Source organism: Nicotiana tabacum, chromosome 16 (genome assembly GCF_000715075.1).
Source record: "Nicotiana tabacum cultivar K326 chromosome 16, ASM71507v2, whole genome shotgun sequence".
NCBI classification, from domain to species: domain Eukaryota; kingdom Viridiplantae; phylum Streptophyta; class Magnoliopsida; order Solanales; family Solanaceae; genus Nicotiana; species Nicotiana tabacum.
In genome coordinates this window covers 58,641,882-58,666,075 of record NC_134095.1, presented here as the reverse complement: position 1 = coordinate 58,666,075, position 24,194 = coordinate 58,641,882, and the positions used below count along the sequence as shown (strand labels likewise).

General features: G+C 39.1%; 1 non-coding gene across 1 annotated transcript; it reads right to left on the bottom strand.

The window, feature by feature from the left end:
• Positions 1-22,398: 22,398 nt before the first annotated feature.
• On the bottom strand, positions 22,399-22,504 carry LOC142170828 (small nucleolar RNA R71). The gene has a single exon (XR_012700441.1). It is a non-coding gene; the product is annotated as a small nucleolar RNA R71 (small nucleolar RNA).
• Positions 22,505-24,194: the final 1,690 nt, after the last annotated feature.

Below are 24,194 nucleotides of genomic sequence, written 5' to 3'. Positions count from 1 at the left end.
TGTATCTAATGCCTAAGGTAAATAATCATGTTCTTGGTTGTGCTTAAGGACAATCATGTGTTGGTTGAGTTGTTTGAGTGAAAATCTATAAGATAGTAATTGACATGGCATAAGGAATCGTTATCTTTTTTGTGGGCTGTATTGAGGCTATATATATGGTTTTGTGGTTGCTGAAAATTGTTATAAATAGTTTTATTATGTTGTAGTTGCTATTTTTAAGATCATCTATGTGCTAATTCAGTGGATTGAAGAAGATAACATAAAAATAAGATGTTGACGATAAAGGTTAAGGTGCTAGGTGTGTGGACTATATTTGAAGATTATACTTATGATGTTTTTGGTTGAAAATAATATGGTAAGCATAGGTATGATGTTATATAAGTTATAGGAAGATTCATGGAAAAGGAATTAGATTCAAACCATATTTTGGTAATCGTAAATCAAGCTTGCCGCTCAAAATAGTTGTTGAACAAATCGGAGAGCTTATTGTGGAATTATATTATTGTTGTTTGGGATGCTTGGTGTCTTTTGGTAACATATGGGATGTAAGAGGTGTTGTCCATTTTCTTATAGAATATTGGTTTCCAAATATGAGAGTTACAACGATATATGATGATGACGAAGTTGGTTTACTCATTGTAGACGTAAGACGATCATATTGAGCTTACTTGAAGATTGGATAGAAGATTTCAAAGGTATGTTAAGGCACTTACCTTCTTTATTTTGGCATGATCTAAAATGAAATGCACATAAACGATACGCTATTTCATAATGGATCTACTCCTAGCAACTAAGGTTTCCTATGTTGTTCTTTCCGTATAAAGTTATTCTAAGCAAGTATGTATGATCCTTAAATCCTACTGAGGTTCATATTGATGGTATGGATGTACATAATGTTAATCGAAGGTGCAACAACCTTACGTTACTCCGAAAGGTTTAGAACGTGATTCCATGAGTCCAACATGCATTATATATAGTATCTATTTTACTCTACCGAGTCGCGCTATAGTCGGCCGGGTATGACACCTATTGTGCAACCACTGATCAGTTAGGTTTACCGAGCTCCATGTGGCCGGGTACGATTCTACCGAGCCTTATGATGGCCGGGTATATTTTTACCCAGTCCTCTTTGAGGCCGGGTATGGTATGATGATGATGATGCCCATAGAAGCGTATGTTTTTAAAAGTTTATGTATATATGTATTATGCATTTCATATCAGTTGCCCCCAGAGGCACTCAGATGTTACAGGTTGTATCTCATCTATCTCTCTTTACATTACTATTCTTGTTTATGTTTTCCTGCCTTACATACTCGGCATTTTATTCTAACTAACGTCCTTTTTTCTTGGGGAAGCTGTGTTTCATGCCTGTAGGTCTCGATTGATAGGTTGACAGTCCTCTAAGTAGGATATCAACTCAGCGGAAGGTGTTGGTGCACTGCACTTGCTCCGGAGTTGCTTATTTGGTCAGTATGCTTTAGATATGTATTGATTGGTATGGCAGGGCCCTATCCCGACCTTTATGGTTTTATGTAGTCTTAGAGGCTTGTAGACATATGTCAAGTGTATGGATACTTGTATGGCCTTGTCGGCCTATGTTTTGAGTTTACAAATGGTCATGTCGACCTTATAGGCACGTATGTCACATGTATAAGCTTGTATATCATGTGTGGTCGTCATATGTTGAGTATTCCCTTATGTTTTATTCTTGTTATCTCATGAGGGGTTTTTTGGATCATTTACCCATGATAGTATGATAATAAAGATATGTTACATTGGTACTCAATTGAGTAAGGCACCGGGTGCCCATCGCGGCCTTCGGAGTTTCGGTCGTGACAAAAGTTTTATCAAAGCAGTTTTATCCTAGGGAGTCTACAAGTCATGTCTCGTAGAGTCTTGTTTATGGGTGTATTGTGTACCACACTTATAAGCAGGAGGCTACAGGGCATTTAGAATTGTCACTCTTTCTTCTTACTCTATATCGTGTGGTAGAGCTCAGTTGTCAGAATTCAAACTCCTATATTCGACTTTAGTCGTAATACAACGATACCTATATCCACAAAGATAGTTGGTAAGAGATTGAATGTGGCTCTGGAAGAGCTGAGTTAGAGGAACTCGATTTTGCATCACACTTATGATGAGTAAATATAAGGTCTTCAGTAGATTATGTGTGCACTAAGACGTGTAAGCTTCTTGATAAGAAGCCCTAAAACATGAATATCTATCCACCCATAAGGTAAAAAGCAATAAGAGAATCAGAAGGTAGATACAAGCTTCAACAAGCAAAAGAACCAAGGTGAAGAAGGATACGAGGTATCCAGCTAGTGAAGATTGTCAGTTTTTACAATTCAGGCAGAGAAACATAAGTATTATGAGTTACTTTCAACAATAACAGAGATCTATACAATTGGTCACACCCATCTTAGTTATGCCCTATGGGAGCTAACAGATATTATTTAAGAAAAATATGGGATATCAGGATCCGGTTGGAGTTAGAGTAACCCAAAATGGTGGATGGATTGTTAGCATTAGCTGGCCTTTCTGAAGGATATTGCAAATATGTAATAGTTCTCTTTGTGAGACAGCTCGATGGTGCACTCTAGAATAGTACATTTAGATACGAAATACTAGAATGTCCAGAAAATTGAGATGATCGGCACAATCTTAGAAGAGATAAATATTTACCTTTGTATGGATCTCATCCCTAGTAAAGAGAGAATGTTAGGCGAACCGAAGAGCCAGTGGATGGAGCAAGGGGAGCTAAAAGTGAAAGAATGTTTTGTTGAAGTTTTCAGAATAAGGTGATAAACAGAAATATTAGCATGAGAATAAGAAGAGAGTAAATAAAGTATTATGAATAAGATGTGATAAATGGGTGATAACGATAAATCAAAATATGACACGATGATAGAGTCTATAGTCAAGTGAAGGAAAAGACAAGAGGTGACAGGCCTTGAGACAATAATATAGTATAGGCCAAAGGTCATATCCTCATTTTGAGAAATGAGTTGGTGAGTCCAACGCCATTACCAGAAGGCTAAGTTAGACCCTCTGTAGTAACAGAAATTAGTATGGTCTAGTAAACAAGATAAAACTAAACATGAATTACGGACCGGAGGATTCGATAATGGTCGACATCGTGAGAATTTTAGAGGATCATGTTCCAACAATAATAGAATAGACAACAGACGAATAACCTTTAAAGGTCATTTAGGAAGTCGCTTACCTAAAGCAAGCACTCTGAGCAGAGTTAATCTTAAGGGACTAAGTGTGCCAGTTAAACTAGGTGTCACCTTCGTGCGTAAGAAATTTAGTTATCCTTTGTACAAAAGGTTACCCTAAGGCAATTAAAGTTCATTGATGATGTGAAAAGATGCCAATGATGAAGAGGTAAAACATCTATAGGTAGATCATCGTAGTACTAAATCTTAGTACTCCCCTAAAGGGAGGAATATGGTGTGATATGGTATTAAGTCGGAGTTAAGCGGTTCAAGTAACTACGGAATAGTAAAGGAAGAATGTGGTAAAAAGGAGAAAGGGATGATGTTGCATTTATTCAGTTCCTACAGATATGTTGCGACTCCAGAACATTATACAAGCACGACACCGGGGAGAGGCAGTAAAAGTTTCCGGCTAGGATGTTATTGATAAATAAGTGTGAATGGACACTTGATACATCAGGAGCTAGTGGCGAGAGGTAAGTTAAGACAAAGGATATATCCCAAGAGAGATTATGCAGAATATATATATGAGAATGGACCAACGAGTAATTAGTAGTTGATTTAGGAAGATCCCGGTTATGGGTAGTTGATTCAGGAAGAGCCTGGTTATGGCTAGACAAGAGGTCACAGATAAATCAGTAAATCATTCAAGATAAATGTAATGAACTGTAGCATAGGGAATTCAGTCTCGCAAATACGAGATCGCAATCATCTAAAAATTCGGATAGGAGTTGAGGCAGTTAAAGGTACCATTTAAGTTTTATGAAAATAAGAGAGAGTGCCACTAAGGAGACAATCAAAATTTAAGCTTAGAAGTAACCCTACGAGCACAAGGGCACGAAGTTATGTAACTAAGGGTTATTATAGGCGAGTAAGAACAATGAAAATTTCCTTTGGGTGTATGATATAACAAGCTCACAACTTTACAAGAGCTAAAAGCTCTCTCTAAGTACTACAACGAAAGATTAGCTGAAGAAATAAGGAAGAAGATTTCCACCTAAGCATAGTGAGCTAAAGAGTAAATGATCTTGTAACAACAGTCTCACTACAATATTGTATACACTCCATAAGAAAGTGGCACCTATCGTGGCTAATGAATGGGAAAAAAAAAGAAAGGTGATGTTTGAGATCATATGAGGTAGAAAAAATTACAGTATTCATGGGCAATAAGACAAGCCAAGTATTCATGCAACAAGTGATAGAACGATCAGGAAAAGTAATTGCTTACATTTAAGGACAACTGAGAAGGCACGAAAGCAAATTTATTGTGCTAGCAAGTTAAAGGAAGGTTGCGAGTAGTATAAATAGATAGGTGTAGGTCGTAAGGTGAAGTATCGTAGAGCAACAAGGTTTTAGGTAGATAGGAGTAAGGATATGAATAGGTGAGTGAGAAAGTGAAGAGAATATGTAAGTCCTCGATATTAAACACATCAAAACAAGGGAGCTGATGATTTCCATATGTAATAAAAAGCTCGGTACAACCTAAATGAACACAAAGGAGTCTAAGACTAGGAGCAATTAAAAGAGATGAAATGCTGCCTCATTAGTAGAATAAGGGTGTAATTGTGATAGATAAGAGGATGACATTTAGGCCTTTGATTGAGGAATAATTTAAAGAAAAGGGATTTTATGAATTGCACGGGATTGGAATTCCCCCATAAGATGAATCATGTTAGGATGCTATGAAATACGGTTATTGAGGTATAGTATCATCCCTATGTGGATCGGGAAAATCATTTCAAATGTTCCTTAATGAGACGTGAGTCCTAGTGACAATGTATTATGTAATAGGTTTCAAGTTATCAATGGTAGATTATGGATCAACATTAAGGTGAATCAGCAATGGATGGATAAAAGTTGCAAAGTATGAGATGAGATTAGACCATTATTATTAAGATGAACAGTAATGAGGAAACATTAAAGGACTTAGATTTATACATATAGGACAAGTAGCGAAAGAGTAACCCAGAGGTGGGTGGCAGACCTCGATAATAATAAACCGAAGTAAGAGTTAGGATATAATATGACCTACCTAGATATAGTAAAACCATAAGCATAGATAACTGAGGCTATGAAGCAAGGTATAGCAATAGTCGTAAGTTCGACAAAGTACCAAGCGAAGAACTTTAGTACACCTATAGATGCCTAGAGGGACATCTTGTCATAGTTCTGTATATGTTCACAAAGTGAGGCCTAGAGATTGGCTAAAATTTGGAGGAAAAAGGAGAGAAGAGTCTCATAGGCACACATACAAGTACACGGTTGTACATGATGCATGACAGTAGGTAACAACAGTTATGAGATTGGAATAATTCCGACCACAGATCGTGGTATGAGAAAGAGGCCTAAAGGGGGGAATACCCTGGCCTTTGGATTTATTTACAGAACAGTTTCCTAGATGGCAATGACAATATTAAAGTATTCGTAAGAGCTATAGGTTATGAGACTAATAAATGTATCACTCAACATTCGAGGATGAATGTTCCAAAGGGGGGAATGATGTTACATCCCATGTTTTCGTATGTGAGAGTACGTCGTAAGCCAATTGATGTAAGCTCGAAAATGAGATTATTTATTAAAGTACATAACGTAAGTTCATCATATTATCTTGAGGTTACAAATCTTTAAGATCATTAATAACAAGTACCAAAAGGGTTGGAAGCTTAGACGCTAAACAAATTGAAGAAAATAAGTTTCGTCGAAAGTCGACAAGTTTGAAATGTCATAACATATACTTTTGGGGTGAGAATAGGGTGATTAACATGATGAGGAGGTTAATTTATGACTTATTTTAGTCATATGATAGTCGTATGTTATGTTTTTAAGTCAAGCGAGTTGTGGAACAAAAGTTGGCAAAGGTCATCACAAGCTGCATTCATAATGTGCTAAAATTGTCAAATGTAGCTGCACTTTTCTCCCAGTATACTTGGAATCAAGGGATGATCTACATATAAAATTGAATATATATGAGTCTAGTTTCTAACGTATTAAACCGTTCATCGATACGACATAGGACAAGAGATATATTCGCATTTTTGTGAGACTGCGCAAGCAGCTCCCACAAAGTCGGTTTAAACTTCAGCTTGTATTTAAGTCATTTATATGTCATTTTAACTTATTTTTGTCATCCACAACAGTTCCTAAACCCTCCTAAATTCTCTCCAAGGATTCCTCCATGATTCTAGGGTGAAAACCTAAGATAAAAACATGAATCCAACGCTAGAAATCTCGTGGTGCTTGCTAGATCATAGTTCTTCATCTTGTGGCTGTTTTGGAGGATTCTTTAAAGTTAATTAACCTCAGATTTATGTTGTTATTTATGATTAAGCTAAGAATTAGTACCTCCTTCATATATTTCAAGATGAAATACAAGTGTTTACACACCAACATGAACACAAAAGTTGATTCAAGAAAAGAGTACAACTCATATAGGGTTGTGGTGTGATTGAGGGTTGTTGTGAGCTACACCAGCTGGGGATTTCAAGTTGTATCTACTGCTTAAGGTAATTAAATCATGTTATTGGTTGTGCTTAAGGTCAATCATGTGTTGGTTGAGTTGTTTGAGTGAAAATCTATAAGATAGTAATTGACATGGCATAAGGAATCGTTATCTTTTTTGTGGGCTATATTGAGGCTATATATATGGTTTGCGGTGGCTGGAAATTATAATAAATAGTTTTATTATGTTGTAGTTGTTGTTGTTAAGCTTATCTATGTGCTAATTCAGTGGATTGAAGAAGATAACATGAAAAATAAGATGTTGACTATAATGGTTAAGGTGCTAGGTGTGTGGACTATATTTGAAGATTATGCTTATGATGTTTTGGGTTGAAAATAATATGGTAAGTATAAGTATGATGTTATATATGTTGTAAGCAGATTCATGGAAAAATAATTGGACTCAAACCATATTTTGTTGATCGTAAATCGATCTTGCCGCTCAAAATGGTTGTTGAACAAATCGGAGAGCTTATTGTGAATTATATTGTTGTTGTTTGGGCTGTTTGGTGACTTTTGGTAACATATGGGATGTATTACAAATATGTGAGGTGCTTTCCATTTTCTTGTAGAATATTGGTTTCCAAATATGAGAGTTACAATGATTATATGATGACCACGAAGTTGGTTTACTCATTCTAGAAGTAAGAAGATCATATTGAGCTTACTTGAAGATTGGATAGAAGATTTCAAAGGTACGTTAAGGAACTTATCCTATTTCTTTTGGTATTATCTAAAATGAAATGCACATAAACGATATGCTATTTTATAGCGGATCTACTCCTAGAAACTAAGGTTTCCCGTGTTGTTCTTTTCCCATAAAGTTATTCTAAGCAAGTATGTATGACCCTTAAATCCTACTAAGGTTCATATTGACGGTATGGATGTACATAATGTTAATCGAAGGTGAAACAACCTTGCATCACTCCGAAAGGTTTAGAATGTGATTTTGTGAGTCCATCATGTATTATATATAATATCTATTTTACTCTACCGAGTCGTGCTATAGTCGGCCGGGTATGACACCTATTGTGCAATCACTGATCAGTTGGTTTACTGAGCTCCATGTGGCCAGGTACGATTCTACCGAGCCTTATGATGGCCAGGTAGGTTTTTACCGAGTCCTCTTTGAGGTCGGGTATGATATGATGATGATGATGCCTACAGACGCGTATGTTTTTAAAAGTTTATAGATATATGTATTATGCATTTCATGTCACTAGCCCCTAGAGGCACTCAAATGTTACATGTTGTATCTCTTATATCTCTCTTTACATTACTATTCTTGTTTATGTTTTCCTACCTTACATACTTAGTACTTTATTCGTACTGACGTCCCTTTTGCCTAGGAATGCTATATTTCATGTATGCAGGTCCCGATTGATAGGTTGACAGTCCTCCAAGTAGGCTATCAGCTTAGGGGAAGGTGTTGGTGCACTCCACTTGCTTCGAAGTTGCTTATTTGGTCAGTATGCTTTGGATATATATTGATTGGTATGGCGGGGCCATGTCCCCACCTTTATGATTTTATGTACTCTTAGATGCTTGTAGATAGATGTCAGGTGTATGGATACTTGTATGGCCTTGTTGGCCTATGTTTTGAGTTTACAAATGGTCATGTCGACCTTATAGGCCCGTATGTCACATGTATAAGTTTGTATATCATGTTGGGTCATCATATGTTGAGTATTACCTTATGTTTTATTCTTGTTATCTCATGACGGGTTTTCTAGCTCATTTACCCATGATAGTATGATAAGAAAGATATGTTACGTTGGTACTCAGTTGAGTAAGGCACCAAGAGCCCGTCATGGCCCCTTCGGTTTGGGTCGTGACACTTCTGTATAGAATTCCTCTGCTTTGAAAGAAATGGTTGGCTAACCTTTGGAGTGTGCGCTTCTGAGTGTGAGTTGCATGTTCTGGATACTCTCCCTTTTCCATGTATTCTTTGATGTCATGGAGCCACGAATTTTTGCCACTTTCTTCTTCAACATACACACAATAAGTCGGTTGTTTATGAATTCCTATTAGGATAGGATCGATGAAGTTCTTGTTTGGGTGTTGTATCATGGAAGATAAAGTGGCCAATGCATTTGTGAACTCATTTTGAATCCTTGGAACATGTTTGAACTCTATCTTTGTGAACCTATTGATTAGCTCTTGTACACAGTACATATATGGTAATATCTTGGTGTTCTTGGTATCCCATTATCCTAAAACCTGAGGCACCAAAAGATCGAAATCTCCAATTACTAGCAACTCCTGAACATTCATGTCAACGGCCAACCTAAGTCCTAAGATGCAAGCCTTATATTCTGTCATATTGTTGGTACATGGAAAACGGAGTTTTACATATACTAGATAGTGGTGTCTAGTTTCTGATACTAAGATAGCTCTAATACCCATTCCTTTGAAGTTTGCAGCTCCATCGAAGAACATTCTCCAACCATCATATGTTTCGGTGATATCTTCTCCTACGAATGATACCTCCTCGTCAGGAAAAAACATTTTCAATGATTCGTATTCTCCGTCTACAGGATTTTCTGCCAGATGATCTGCCAATGCTTTTCCTTTGATCGCCTTCTAAGTTATGTAGATGATGTCGAATTCACTTAACAATATCTGCCACTTTGTTAACTTTAATGTAGGCATGGGTTTCTGTAAGATGTATTTCAGTGAATCCATCCTTGATATGAGATATGTGGTGTATGCAAAGAAAAAATGCCTCAACTTTTGAGCTATCCATGTCAAAGCACAACAGGTGCGCTCCAGCAAAGAGTACCGGGCTTCGTAGGGTATGAATTTCTTGCTTAGATAATATATGGCATGCTCCTTTCTTCCATTCTCATCATGTTGTCCCAGAACACAACCAAAAGCCCCATCTAGTACGGACAAATAAAGCAACAAAAGTATCCCTAGTTCTGGTGGGACTAGAACAGGTGGTTTAGACAAGTACTCCTTGATTTTGTCGAAGGTTTTCTAATATTCTTCAGTCCAGCTTATTGCGGCATCTTTCTTTAGCATTTTGAAGATCGGTCACAAATCATGGTTGATTGTGCTATGAATTTGATGATGACATCATCCAAGAACACCTTTATTTCGTTTTGAATCATGTCGTGGAAAATGGTTGTCATGGCTCTCATGTAAGTGGCTCCAGCATTCTTCAAACCAAACGGCATTATTTTATAGTAGTACATCCCCCACGGCGTGATAAATGCTATCTTTTTGGCATCCTCTTCATCCATCCAGATCTGATGATACCCCGCAAAGCAATCCACAAAGGACTGAAGTTCATGCTTGCCATAGTTGTCGATCAGTATGTGTATATTGGGTAACGGAAAATCATCTTTGGGACTCGCCCTGTTTAAATCTCGGTAATCAACACATACTCTGACTTCCCCATATTTCTTCAGAACCTACACAATATTGGCCAACCAAGTCGGATACTCAACCACTCTAAGAACCTTGGGTTTGATTTGATTAGTAACTTCTTCTTTTATCTTCAAACTCATATCTGGCTTGAACTTACTGAGCTTCTATTTTACCGGTGGACACATAGGATCGGTAGGTAGCTTGTGAGCCACTATGGATGTGCTCAAACCAGTCATATCATCGTAGTACCATGCAAAGATATCTTCATACTCAATAAGGAATCGGAAATACTCTTCCTTCTCTAATGGTGATAGGTGAATGCTTATACGTGTTTCCTTGACTGTTTTAGAATCCCCTAAGTTAATGGTCTCAATTTCAGAAATTGCTGCAACAAACTACGAACTAAATGAGACCAATTATAAATACCTTCAGGCTTGGGCCCAAAACGAGCCCAATTATTGATGAGGAAGGACGTCCAAGGGCATGGAACATGCAAAAGGAATCTGAGATTGAACATCATTGACTGGGCCAACATCGGGCCCAACTTTCAGAATCAAACAATTGTATACAATCAAGGAAATGAAAATCGACCAAGACCATAAGAAGCATGAGATTGAACTAATAATTTATTTCTGAATTTTAAATGTTCAAACTCCATTTAGCTAGGTGAAAATTCCGAAATTTAACATCAGTTCCAATTTAAACAGACTTATGAACCAACAAGGGCAAATTAACGCATAACTTTTCTCTTAAAACAACCTTGACTATTTTCCTTTTTCTCTTCACATGATTTTACATTAACTATCACTCAAGAAAACTTAAATCAGCTGAACTCTTCTCAATACTAAACAACAACCAATCCACAAAATTAGCATGTGAATTGCTTGGATCCCAAAAGTCACACGAATATTCTCAACAACATCTTCAAATTAATTGATTTAAACCCCCCATTTCACAAGATATCAAACATTGAATTGATTTATGCCAAACTTTAAACACGACTAATAGGCAAATCAAACTATCCTCAATATGAGTTTGTAATCACATATCACAGGACAATCAATTCTGAGCAAAAACAACATATCACAGTGCCTTTGAATAACAGACTACACATTATTCATTTTATCTCTAACCTATACTTGTCATGATAGCTAGTTCAACACGAAATCATCACCAATCAAGAACACTTGTTTCAGCCAAAATTAAAGCAAAGCTAAGATTCATGTGCCTTGACTAAGTCTGTTAATGTAGCACCTTAACAGTCTCATGATAATGTACAATGATAAGAACTAAACTACTAAAACACAAAATCAAGAAGAGATACAACTGAAGCACAAATAAAACTGATACTATGCTTTAAACTTTCTACTTTTCATTTCATTCTTCAAATCCAACTTCACAAATCAATAGGGCCTAAGAGTATGTACCTGGGAATCAAAAGAGAAAAGCAAGGAGAAACAAGAAATCAGTAGACAGTAGCAGAACAGAGCTCAGCAGCAGGAAATGGCCAGCAAAACAAACTCGAAACCGACCAATGGAACAGTAGAAGACCAATAAATCAAAACACAATCTTCAAACAACATTCAAACCATTTCAGAAATATAACTAAGGAGTTTTCACAAGTTCTAACTAACACAAAAGAATCAGAAATCAAAACCAAAGCAGAATTTTGGTGGTTTTCAGCAATGGAATTCAGAATTTTTTAGAGAAACTCAGTCGTTTCGGTTTTTCAGGAATTTTTTATCTCTCTGCCCTCTGACTTGAGCTTGAAAAAAAGGCGCCTTTATAGGCAAGGTTTTAGGGCTGCAGCAATGCATTTAGTTTTGCACTTAAAACCTTTTACAATTTTCATTTTTGCTTAGACACCCTTAGTGTAAAATTCAAATTTTCACATAAGTCCCAATGACACCTTCTAGGAAGCTTCCCCCAGTTAGTTACCAAAGATTCTTTCACCTAGAGTTCCTAAACTACCCTTTAGGACTCCTGTTATTTATCCCGGAAACCCATAGGTCATGGGTCAAATTGACCCAATAGTTAAACCAAATATGGGCTCAATTCTGACCCAATAACCTAAATCAACCCCTTGGGGGAAGGTCTGAAATGGTTTCAAAACCCAAATAGCAAAAATGAAACTAAATCAATCAGTACACAAACAGAGGAAAAATACTTAAATGATTTCGAAACGAAACCTACACTAATCGAACGATTATTAAACAACAAGTAAGCAAGAAATTAACTATGTTATCAAAATAAACCTGATTAAATTAACTAGGTGACTAAATGAGAGATGAAATCAGAACTTTAAACAGGCTAATAACAAAACTTAACGGACTAAGGAAATTAGAGAACAGGCTTTCACAAAGGAAAAAAAAGAAAAAAATGAATAGAAGACAATTTGAACTCAGAGGATTGATCGAGTTTTAGCCAAATCAGTAGAAAGAAGAAAAAAACAAACTAAAGAAGGGGGAAGGATAAGAAGAATAAGATAGTAAAAGAAAGAAAAGACAAAGGGGTGAAGGGGACTTACCAAATCAGAACTCGAAAACTACTGGAGACAAATGACTTAACAAAACTAATGTCGATCATTTGTTCTTTTGTCAAGAACAACTGAACGACATCAGTTTTTGTTGAAATCAAACTTCAAAACTCGAAAGAACAACACGCTATGATCATGCATGCCACTAGGTTCGATGAAAAAATGATTTTAGATTTTTAGGGCTCGAACTCGGATTTAAGATTCGAGAAGTTCTAGACATATTCGAGGAAAACTAGTGATGGATTAGGTATGAGGGGTCATGGGGGTTATGTGCTGTTAATTTGGGTTGGTTTGGGGGTGGCGCCGCCGGGCGGATACGGTGGAAAATGGGGGCGACTTCTAGGGTTTGGTTCAGTTATCTCTAAAGAAGGGGAGAGACGAAGGAGATGAATTTGGTCTTTGGGGGGGTTTGACCCCAATTCCGACCATTATATAGTAAACGACAAAGCAGTTTCGAGCCGTCGGATGATAGAAACCCAATGGCTGTGATCAACGAAATAAAACGGGGTCGTTCGGTTTACTTAAATGACCGGGCCGGGTGAGGAACGGATCTGGGCTGTTTTGAACGGGTATTTGGTGTAATTGAATTGGGATTTAGGAGTTTAAATTGAGTTGGACCAAATCTGATCCTTCTCCTTCTTTTTTTCATTTCCTTTTTCAATTTATTCAAAATTCTTTTCTTTTTCCAAAATTAAAAATTAAAACCTGAATTAAATTTTAAAACCAAATTAGCCTATCCAAAAATACTAATTAATTGTAAATAATAATTAACATAACTAATTAAAAAACTAAATTTTAAAGAAAACTAACAAAATTCGAATTTAAACAATAAAATGCAAAATTGGTTATTTTTTGGGTGATTTTTCCAATTTTTATGAAACACTAATTTACTAATTAATCTAAAATATAAAATTAAATCCTAAATGCACAGGAAACATATTTTTTGTATTTTTTATGAATTGAATAAAATTAAACATGCACACAAAATGCAAACAATCAAGAGAATTCTACAATAATTCCTAAAATAACAAATAATTAAAAGGAAAAAAAATCTAATTTTTGGAATTCTGTAGGAGTACTTCAAGTGAGGCAAAAATCACATGCACACAGCTTCCCCTCTTTGCTCGGAGACACGACGGATTTTCGGACAAAGATAAAATGAGCAATTATGAGGGACTTTTGCCCGTTTGACACTCCATAAGATGCATTTTTGAAAAGAGCCTGATAGAACCTTGCTTCAAAGGTTGCCTACATATCCTTGGCTATAAAAGAATCAGGTCAGTGTAGTTCTGGAAGTTTTGATAGCTAGGACTACCGAGAAGTTGTGATTTCACTGTTGCTGCTACTGCTACTGCTTGCTGAACTCCTTATTACACCAAAAGGGAAAATAAAAAGCTAAGCTAGCTAAGCCTATCAATTACGAGTTACAAGATTCCTATCTATAAATCTCTTGAAGCTTGATCTTGAGTTTTAGCTGGTTCGTGTTGTGGACTCTGATCTGAATCTTGATGCTCGTTAGCTGCAACTGCTAGTTCATTCTTTAGCTTTTGGATCAAGGCGGGACATGCGAAGCTTGTCACTTCAATCAAATTTTGAGCAGTCCGTATCCTTCTCCACTTCAGCACTTTGAGTTCACTGCTTTTTGTTCATTTTCTTCTTTCCTTTATTTTGGATTGAGACTCATTTATTTGGTCATCTCGAATCATGTGCCTCGAAGTCAAACATGCTCAGACACCAACACAAACAAATAAACAAAATTTTTTTGCCCCAGTTTTCACTAGGAAAATTTCGTGAGTTATTTGCAAACACAAATCTAAGCTATTTATTTATTGAAAGCAATAAAAGTCAGGGTTGTGTATCCTTGCGAATAAGGAGTAAAGTCCTAAATTGGGAAGATTGCCAGGTTATGCTGGAAAGATGACTAGGTTATGCCGGAAAAGAAAAGGGGTCCTCGAGTCATGCCGGGGAAGTCATCGGGTTGTACCGGAAGAAAAGAAAAAGGTCCTCGGGTTATGCCGGGAGAAAAGGAAAAAGGGTCCTCGGGTTATGCCGGGGAGGTCCACGGGTTATGCCGGAAAAGTCATCGGGTTATGCCGGAAAAGAAAAAGGTCCCCCAGTTATGCCGGGAGAAAAGAAAAAAAGTCCTCAGGTTATGCCGGGGAGGTCCACGGGTTATGCCGGGATAAAAGGAAAAATGTCCTCGGATTATGCCGGGGAGGTCCACGGGTTATGTCGGGAGAAATGAAAAAGGGACCCTGTGTTATGCCAGGGGGTCTACGGGTTATGCCGGGAGAAAAGAAAAAAGGTCCCTGGGTTATGCCAGGGAGGTCCACAGGTTATGCCTGGAGAAAAGGAAAAAGGACCTCGGGTTATGCTGGGGAGGTCCACGGGTTATGCCGGGAGAAAAGAAAAAGGGTCCCTGGGTTATTCCAGAGGGTCCATGGGTTATGTCGGGAGAAAAGGAAAAACGTCCCTGGGTTATTCCAGGGAGGTCCACGGGTTATGCCGGGAGTAAAGAAAAAAGGTCCTCGGTTTATTACAAGAATCTTCAAGTTCCAAAGAGGGTAATGAAAGAAAGGTGACTGGATCAAAGGGTTAGCGAAAGATTGGAGTGTTTGGGGTAGCAAGAATGAAAGCCTTCGTCATCCCAATCGGATAATGCTATCGTTACAAAAGGATTAGACATAATACCTTTTGATTGCATCTGCATTCACTGCTATTTCAGGGTCATTCCCTTCAATGTCTCCTAGATACAATGCCCTTTTTGGCAACAACAGTCTGATAATGTATGGGCATTTCCAATTAGGAGCAAATTTTCCTTTTGCTTCTTGATGATGGGGAAGGATACGCCTTAAGATGAGTTGCCCCACCTCAAAATTTCTAGGCCGCACTTTCATGTTGTAGGCACGGACCATTCTTTTGTTGATACAACTGCCCGTGACAGACTGCGGCCATTCGTTTTTCATTGATCAGGGTTAACTGTTCCAAACGGGTTTTAACCCACTCACTATCTTCAATTTCAGCTTCAACAATAATCTGGAGAGAAGGGATTTCAACTTCCGCGGGTATTATGGCTTCAGTGACATAAACCAAAAGGTACAGGGTTGCTCCAACCGATGTGCGCACAGTAGTGCAATACCCCAACAATGCAAAAGGCAACTTGTCTAGAACTTTGAATCATCTTTTTCAAAATCTTTTTGATGTTCTTGTTTGCAGCTTCGACGGCACCATTGGCTTTAGGCTGATAAGGAGTAGAGTTCTGATGGGTTATTTTGAATTGCTCGCATATCTCCCCCATCAAATGACTATTCAAGTTTGCAGCATTATCTGTGATGATAGTTGCAGGGATGTCGAAACAGCAGAAAAGATTGGAGTGTACGAAATCCACCACAGCTTTCTTGGTGACAGATTTGAGAGTGATTGCTTCAACCGACTTTGTGAAATAGTCGATGGCGACCAATATGAATCTGTGTCCATTTGAAGCTTTCGGCTCAATCAGCCCAATGACATCCATTCCCCAAGCAACGAATGGCCAAGGTGCTGACATATGATGTAGTTCTATAGGGCGGTGCATGAATCAAATCACCGTGCACCTGACATTGATGACATTTTCGGACGAAACTGAAATAGTACTTTTCCATAGTCATCCAGTAATAACCCACTCGAAGGATTTTCTTTGCCAAAACATACCCGTTCATGTGGGGTCCGCACACTCCTGCGTGTACTTTATACATGATCCTTCCGGCTTCTTAGGCGTCAACACATCTTAACAAGTTGAGATCCGAAGTCTTTTTGTAAAAATCGTCACCGCTTAAGCCAATGGTGTCGTCTAATGGTTCTCTTTTGGTCTCCACTGGCTTGCTCGGGGTATTCTTTAGTTTTCAGAAATCTTTTGATGTCATGATACCACAGCTGAATATTTGGTTCTGCCTCAAGCGTATTACAGTAACCGTGTCTTTCCCTGATTTAGATTTCCAAGGGATCAATGTGGGCATTACCTGGGTATGGCAACATCGAGGCCAAAGTAGCAAGTGCATCAGCTAGTTCATTGTGACAGCGAGGGATGTACCTGAACTCTATTGAATTGAACCGCTTACTAAGATCTTGCACATGTTGCCTGTAGGAAATAAGTTTGACATCTCGAGTCTCCCATTCTCCTTGGGCTTGCCGGATAATCAGATCTGAATCTCCCATGATTAACAATTCTTCGACATCTTGGTCGATTGCCATGATCATACCCATAGAGCATGCTTCATACTCGGCAGTATTTTTTGTGCAGAAAAACCAAAGCCGGACTGTGGATGGATAATGCTGACCAGTGGGTGAGATCAAGATTGCCCCAATTCCAACACCTTTCGCGTTTACCGCTCCATCAAAGAATATTTTCCAAGCATTAGTATCTTCGAATATTGCCTCAACTGAATTTACCTCTTCATCTGGGAAGTAGGTGTTCAAAGGTTGGTATTCATCATCAACCGGGTTTTCTGCCAAATGATCCGCTAAAGCCTGGGCTTTCATTGCCGTGCGAGTGACATAGACTATGTCAAACTCAGTGAGCAGGATTTGCAATTTTGCCAATCTTCTCGTGGGTATTGGCTTCTGGAATATGTATTTTAAAGGATCCAACCTGGTTATGAGATAAGTGTTGTAGGCTTGCAGATAATGCCTTAGCTTCTGAGTGACCCAAGTTAAAGTGTACTTGGCTTCATAACTAGTAAACTTCTTGCTCAGGTAGTAAATGGTCTGCTCTTTCTTTCCGGTCACATCATGTTGCCCGAGGACACAGCCGAAAGAATTTTCCAAGACTGTCAGATACAAGAACAGAGGCCTCCTTGGCTCAAGTGGGATCAAGACTGGCGGATTCAATAGATATTCCTTGATTTTGTCAAAAGCTTCTTGACATTCGTCTGTCCATTTGATTGCCGCATCTTTCTTCAACAACTTGAATATGGGTTCACACGTGGTTGTCAACTGAGTAATGAATCGACTTATGTAGTTCAATCTGCCCAATAAGCTCATCACATCCTTCTTGGTTCTCAGAGGAGGAAAATCTCGAATGGACTTTATCTTTGTTGGGTCTAGATCGATGCCCCTCTGACTGACTATGAATCCCAAAAGTTTGCCAGATGGAACTCCAAATGCACATTTGGCTGGGTTTTGCTTCAAATCATATTTACACAGTCGCTCAAAGAATTTTCTCTAATCCCGAACATGGTCTTCCTGTGTCCTGGACTTAATGATCACGTCGTCCACATACACCTCTATCTCTTGATGCACCATGTCATGAAAAATGGCATTCATGGCCCTTATGTAGGTTACCCCGACGTTCTTCAAACAAAAAGGCATGACCCTGTAACAGCATGTGCCCTAGGGTGTGGTAAAAGCTGTCTTTTCTGCATCCTCTTCATCCATCAACACCTGGTGATATCCTGCGTAACAATCCACGAAGGATTGTATCTTATGTTTGGTGCAGTTATCAACAAGGATGTGGATGTTTGGCAAAGGGAAATTATCCTTAGGTCTTGCTTTATTCAAATCTCTGTAATCCACACACATTTGGGTTTTCCCATCTTTCTTTGGCACTGGAACTACATTGGCTAGCCATGTGGTGTACCGAACCACTCGGATTACCCCTGCTTTCAACGGTTTCGTGACCTCTTCTTTAATCTTGTCACTGATATCAGTTTTCTTTCTTTGCTTTTGTTGGACAGGGGGATAATCAGGGTAAGTTGGCAACTTATGAACCACCAAATCAACACTTAGTCCTGGCATGTCATCATATGACCAAGCAAACACATATTTGAACTCAAAAAAGAGTTGGATCAATGCGTCCCGAGTTTACTCATCTGTGTGAATGCTTATCTTGGTTTCTCTAACTTCTTCTGAATTACCCAAATTAACCGGTTCAGTAGCATTCGGCTTAGGTTTATTCTCAAATTGTTCCAATTCTCGATTTATTTCCCTAAAAGCCTCTTCTTCATCGTATTCCGGTTCTTGATTCCTTATTTCACAGTTAGACAGTGTGTTTGAATCTGGGCATGAAGTCCGCAAGTATGTCATGTTAATTAAAGCTGCATTATTAGAACTGAAAGAAAAGTAAAAGAGAAAATAACAAAAATTAGAAAGAGTATAGAGATGAGCGATGAAATATTGATTTCATTTCTTTGAATTAGAAGATAACAGGGTTTACATTGGAAATTTAAAGACAGGAAACTAAAGAAAGCATTCGAGTTACACCCTGAAATAACTCGCGATGCAGAAAAAGTGGCAGGACTAGACTACTGGGACTCCCGCCTTATTGGGAATGGAGTAGCCTTTCAATTTTGCAGTTCGGCACTAGGTCCCATGTATAGCACCTCAGCGGTGCTTGAGCCTTCTCCTGGTTGGACTATGTGGGATTCATACAACATCTGCCTCATAGCCCACAGATTTCTTCAATTTCCTCAGTCGTAAAGGCTTCATCTTCCTCTTCCACATTGTATTTAGGCTTGACAAATGTCCTGTAAAGATGGGGAATCGGCTGAGGCAAGACCCAACCATTGTTTTTTCTTTTATCCACCCATTTTCCATTAGCCGATGTGGGTTAGAAACCTACCCCAAAGAACTCTCACTAGCAGTCAGGGTGATAGGTTCAGCGATTCCTTGCAATGATTTCCCGAGCCCCTTCCCGGGTTTGTAACCATGTCTGATCATTTCTTTGGCCACCATAATTGATGCATTTGAAAGAAAGGGTTGAGGGCAATGGTTTCCTTCTTCACACTGGTCCGCGACCACAATCTCAAAATCCTAATAAACTATGTGTTCACTTCCCTCTCTAGCTTCAAGACAAGGGACTGACGGGTCCCGATAGATCGATTGCTCATCTTTCCCATGAACTACAATCTCCTGATCTTCATGTTCGAATTTCACCATTTGGTGGAGAGTAGAAGGAACAGCCCCTACTGCGTGAATCCACGGCCTTCCCAAGAGGAAATTATAGGAGGTATCCATGTCCAAAACCTGGAAGGTCACTTCGAAGTCTATCGGGCCGATAGTCAGGATCAGATCAATCTCGCCTATTGTATATCACTTTATGCCATCAAAGGCACGCACACAGACGTTGTTGGGTCTGATTCTCTCAGTACCGATTTCCATACATTGCAGAGTTGAGAGTGGGCAAATATCTACCCCAAAACCACCATCGATCATGACCCTTTTCACATAATACCCTTCGCATTTGACTGTCAGGTGAAGGGCTTTATTGTGCGCAGCCCCCTCTGGGGGCAAATCATTCTTGCTGAAAGAGATTTGATTGATTGCAAAAAACCTTTATGCCATCCTCTCCAACTGTTCTACAGCGGTTTCAATGGGTACATATGCTTCATTAAGAGTTTTGATCAACATTTTTTGGTGCTCAGTTAAGTTCATTAGCAGGGACAAAATAGAGACTTGGGTAGGAGACTTTCGTAGCTGATCGATTATCTCGTAGTCTGCCATTTTCATTTTTTGAAAGAATGCTTCTGCTTCTTCAGCACTCACTGGCTTCTTAGGTAGGAAACGCTTCTTTGTGGCATTATTTACTTCCTCTAGATTGAGGTACGTCTCAGCCGGATTATTTTCCTTAACTTCTCCCGAGATTTCTTTGCCTTTGTAAGTTACTACCGATTTGTTATAACTCCATGGCATGACAATGGGATCTGTCATGGGCCTTTGTGGCGCGCGGTCAATAACCACGGGCTCACTCAGCTTGGGTGGAATTATTGGCCCACGCATCACGTAGGTCCCTTTGGGCACTGATAATGGGCTAGATTTATGTAATTTGGCGATTGTTTATGCCCCAGCTTAATTATGTTTCAATGTTATAATATAGTTAAATGATGAAAAATGGGCTCTAATTGTGAATATCACACGTTGTAGGAGAGAGGAGCTTGTATGAGGCCTTAAAGCTGTGATTGGAGCTACATTAAAGCAAGAAAAAAACCCTAGGAGCTGAGTACACGAGAACACGAGAAAAAGAATAGTTAAATGAAGGCTTGGACTAGTGCGGCCATTAGCGCGTCCACTAGCGCGACCGCGCTAGCCCAGATGGTCGAGGCAGAATGGTAGGGCATTAACGCGGCCATTAGCACGGCCGCGCTAGCCCAGTTCCAGAATATTAATTTTCAGGGGTAAACTTGGAAGTCTGGGGGAAAATTCACTTAACCTATAGAAGGTCAAGCTCGCCCAATGAGGGATTATGCAGTTTTTCATAGCTTAGTGCAAGAAAATGAGAGGCAAGAGGCAAGGAGGAGAATTCAACATCAAGTTCTTCCTTTCTTCCTTTTATTTTATGATTTGTGATGAATTTGATTATTGTTGTGATGAACACTAGTATGAATAGCTAAATATTTAGTCTAAGGTTTGATGGAACCTATTAAAGGATGAACTTCTTGATTATGTTAATATAGTTTGCCATTTTAATCTCTATTTATTCAACTACGTGCTTGTTGTAGTTAATTGACAGGATCCTCAATTAGTTGTGCCTATTTAGTGTGCATAACTCGGGAGACAGTGCATAGTTAGGTAATTGTTAAACAACACAACTCCCAAAATATATGAGGGATCAATAATTGCAGGTTTAAAGGTGGGATTAGGGATAACGAAGCCTTGGGTGTAATCTAAAGTGACCTATAATAAATAAGCTAGCTAGCGTAACTCGGGAGAGTGCGTCTAGTAGATTATCATGATTACTCGGGAGAGATTTACGGTAGTAAGAGTGCTCAGGATTGATAGAGATGATTTGGTGATTCTATGTGAAGCATAACCGGAAGGGAGTCCATAAATAGGGAAACCATAGCCTTAGAACCTTCTCTTAATAGTTTACAACTCAATTATAGTTATTTTCAGTTGATTATTTACATTCATTCGTAGTTAGTAGAAATACCCACAATTGTTATTTACAACGTTTGAGAAGTTGATTCCGTGGAATTTAGTAAGTCTAACGAGAAGTAATTGATAGGTTAATTCCTTGTGGGTTTGACTCTGGGCTAAATACTCAGATTATATTTGCAACATCTGCGTGTCCTTTATATAAGGCATAGTTGGGTGTGACCAAATTTTGGCGCCGTTGCCGGGGACTTTAACGATGTTATCAATTACAATTGAAAGAAGTACAAAAAAAATTCTTAGTGTAGTCAATTTTCTCTATACCCAATCTTTACATTAAAATGTTAACGTTTGTTGACTTGGTTGCACAGGTGCATGCCTAAAAACTCATCAAAAACTGGTGAAGTATTTGAAACATTATCATATCCTGAGAACGTTTTCAAGGCCTTGAATCGGGCCAACCGGAACAACAAACAACTGAACACTTCGAGACAGAAATGGGAGATCACGAAGAAAACCCAGTTGTACCAATAGCGCCAGTGGCACCTCTTGTGCCAGAGGCAGCTCTCTATGACTGGGCACAACCCACAACTGAAAATCTGGCCACCTCGATTTTAGTCCTGCAGATACAGGCTGAATCATTCCAAATCACGAATAATATGTTGCACTTGTTGCAAAACAAGGGACTATTTTCGGGGTCACAAGTCGAAGATCCTCAACAGCACTTGAAGAATTTCCTGTTAATCTGCAAAACCCAAAGGCAGCCTAACGTAACTCCGGAAGCAATCAAGTTGTTATTGTTTCCATTCTCAGTGACAGGAGCTGCCCAGACCTGGCTAAACTCACTCCCCATAAATTCCATAACAACTTGGGAGGAGTTAGTCAAGCAATTCGTGAACAAGTTCCACCCACCCAACAAAACCGCTCAACAAATTGATGAAATTTTGAGTTTTAAACAGAGACCAATGGAGACACTGCAAGAAACATGGGAACGATTCAAGGGGATACTGGTTATATGTCCGCACCATAGAATTCCAGATCTGATATTGGGGCAGTGGTTTTACATGGATTGTCAGATAGCGTGAAGAACATTGTTGATACTTCAACTGATAGAGCATTTTTTAGGAAAACATGGAGAGAAGGCCAGGGTCTGCTTGACAAGAAGGCACAGAATTCAGGATGGATAACCAGTAATGCACCTATCACTCTAGTGGTGCACTCAGTACCCTTAGATCCATCCAACTCTATGGCTAAAAATATGGCCACCTTATTGACACAGATGAGCATACTCACCAAAAAGGTGGAAGAGTCAGGGCATAAGCAGCAGGTACATATTGTAGATACTACCAATGGGGGCTTGTGCACATCGTGCATCAGTCAGCCAATTGGTAACCAGTGGAATACAAAACATGATCATCATCACAACCCTGAATACATGAAGTATGTGTCGAATTATGGAGGCCAGAGACTGGGGGTCAAAATTGGGACCACCAGAATCAGTATTACAGGCCAGCCCAGCCACAGTTCAACAATGGGAACATGGGAGGAATGAGACCCCCTAATAATATGGCACCTTACCCAAGGCCACAGGGATATAATAATTAGAATCAGCAGCAGGGGTATCACCCTCCTCAGCAGCAGCATGGTGGAAGGCAAGAAGAAGGGTTTGCTAGACTTGAAGCAATGATGCAACAAGTTATTGGGTCTAATGCGAAGATTAGTGAGAGAGTAGATGCACATGATTCAGCGATCAAGAACATTGAAATGCAGATGGGCTAAATTTCAATGTCTCTGAACAATCATCCTCATGGGACACTACCTACATACACCCAGATAAATCCAAAAGATCAAGGCCCGAGTAGCTGATAGCGGTGAGTCTACGTAATGGCAGAGATTTGGATGCAAAGCAATAGAGGGCTCGAGAAACTAGACAGGCTGAGACACTCATACCAGTGCCCATTGAGTTGGATGCCTCAACAAAACTGACAGAGGCGACAGTCCAGCCTGCCCAAGAAGAAAATAACATTCAGATTGAGACCGAGAAAGATGCTGAGACAACCCAGGAACCAGTAGTTGAGGTGGAAGCTGTTAAAGATCAATCCCAAATGATTGGGAAGAAGAGACCGCCTGCACCTTTTCCTCAGAGGAATACAAGAAGTTCTTGAAGATGCTGAAACAAATCCTGGTAAATATTCCATTGATTGATGCTTTGAAAGAGATGCCTGGGTATGCAAAAATGATGAAATACTTGATGTCCCAAAAATTTGATTTCCAAGACTTGCCACAGTTACTCTTACTTAGACCTGTAGTGCAGTGGTGACTAGACCAATTGCAGAAAAGTTGTCTGACCCAGGGAGCTTTACAATTCCATGCACTATTGGTAATTTTGTTTTTGCTAAGGCACTGTGTGATTTAGGGGCCAGCATAAATCTTATGCCCCTGGAGATTTGTAAGAGGTTGGGTACTGGAAGAGCTAGACCCACCTCTATGTTGTTGTCGTTGGCTGACAGGACTGTAAAGCGACCCTCAGGTATCCTGGATGATGTGTTGATTCAGGTAGGGAAATTTTTGTTCCCTGTAGATTTTTGTGATCTTAGACTACAAAGTAGATGAAGAGATTCCCATAATTTTGGGAAGGTCGTTCTTAGCCACTGGGAGAGCTCTCATTGATTGTGAGACTGGGGAGCTCAATATGAGATTGAATGACGAAGAGATAACATTCA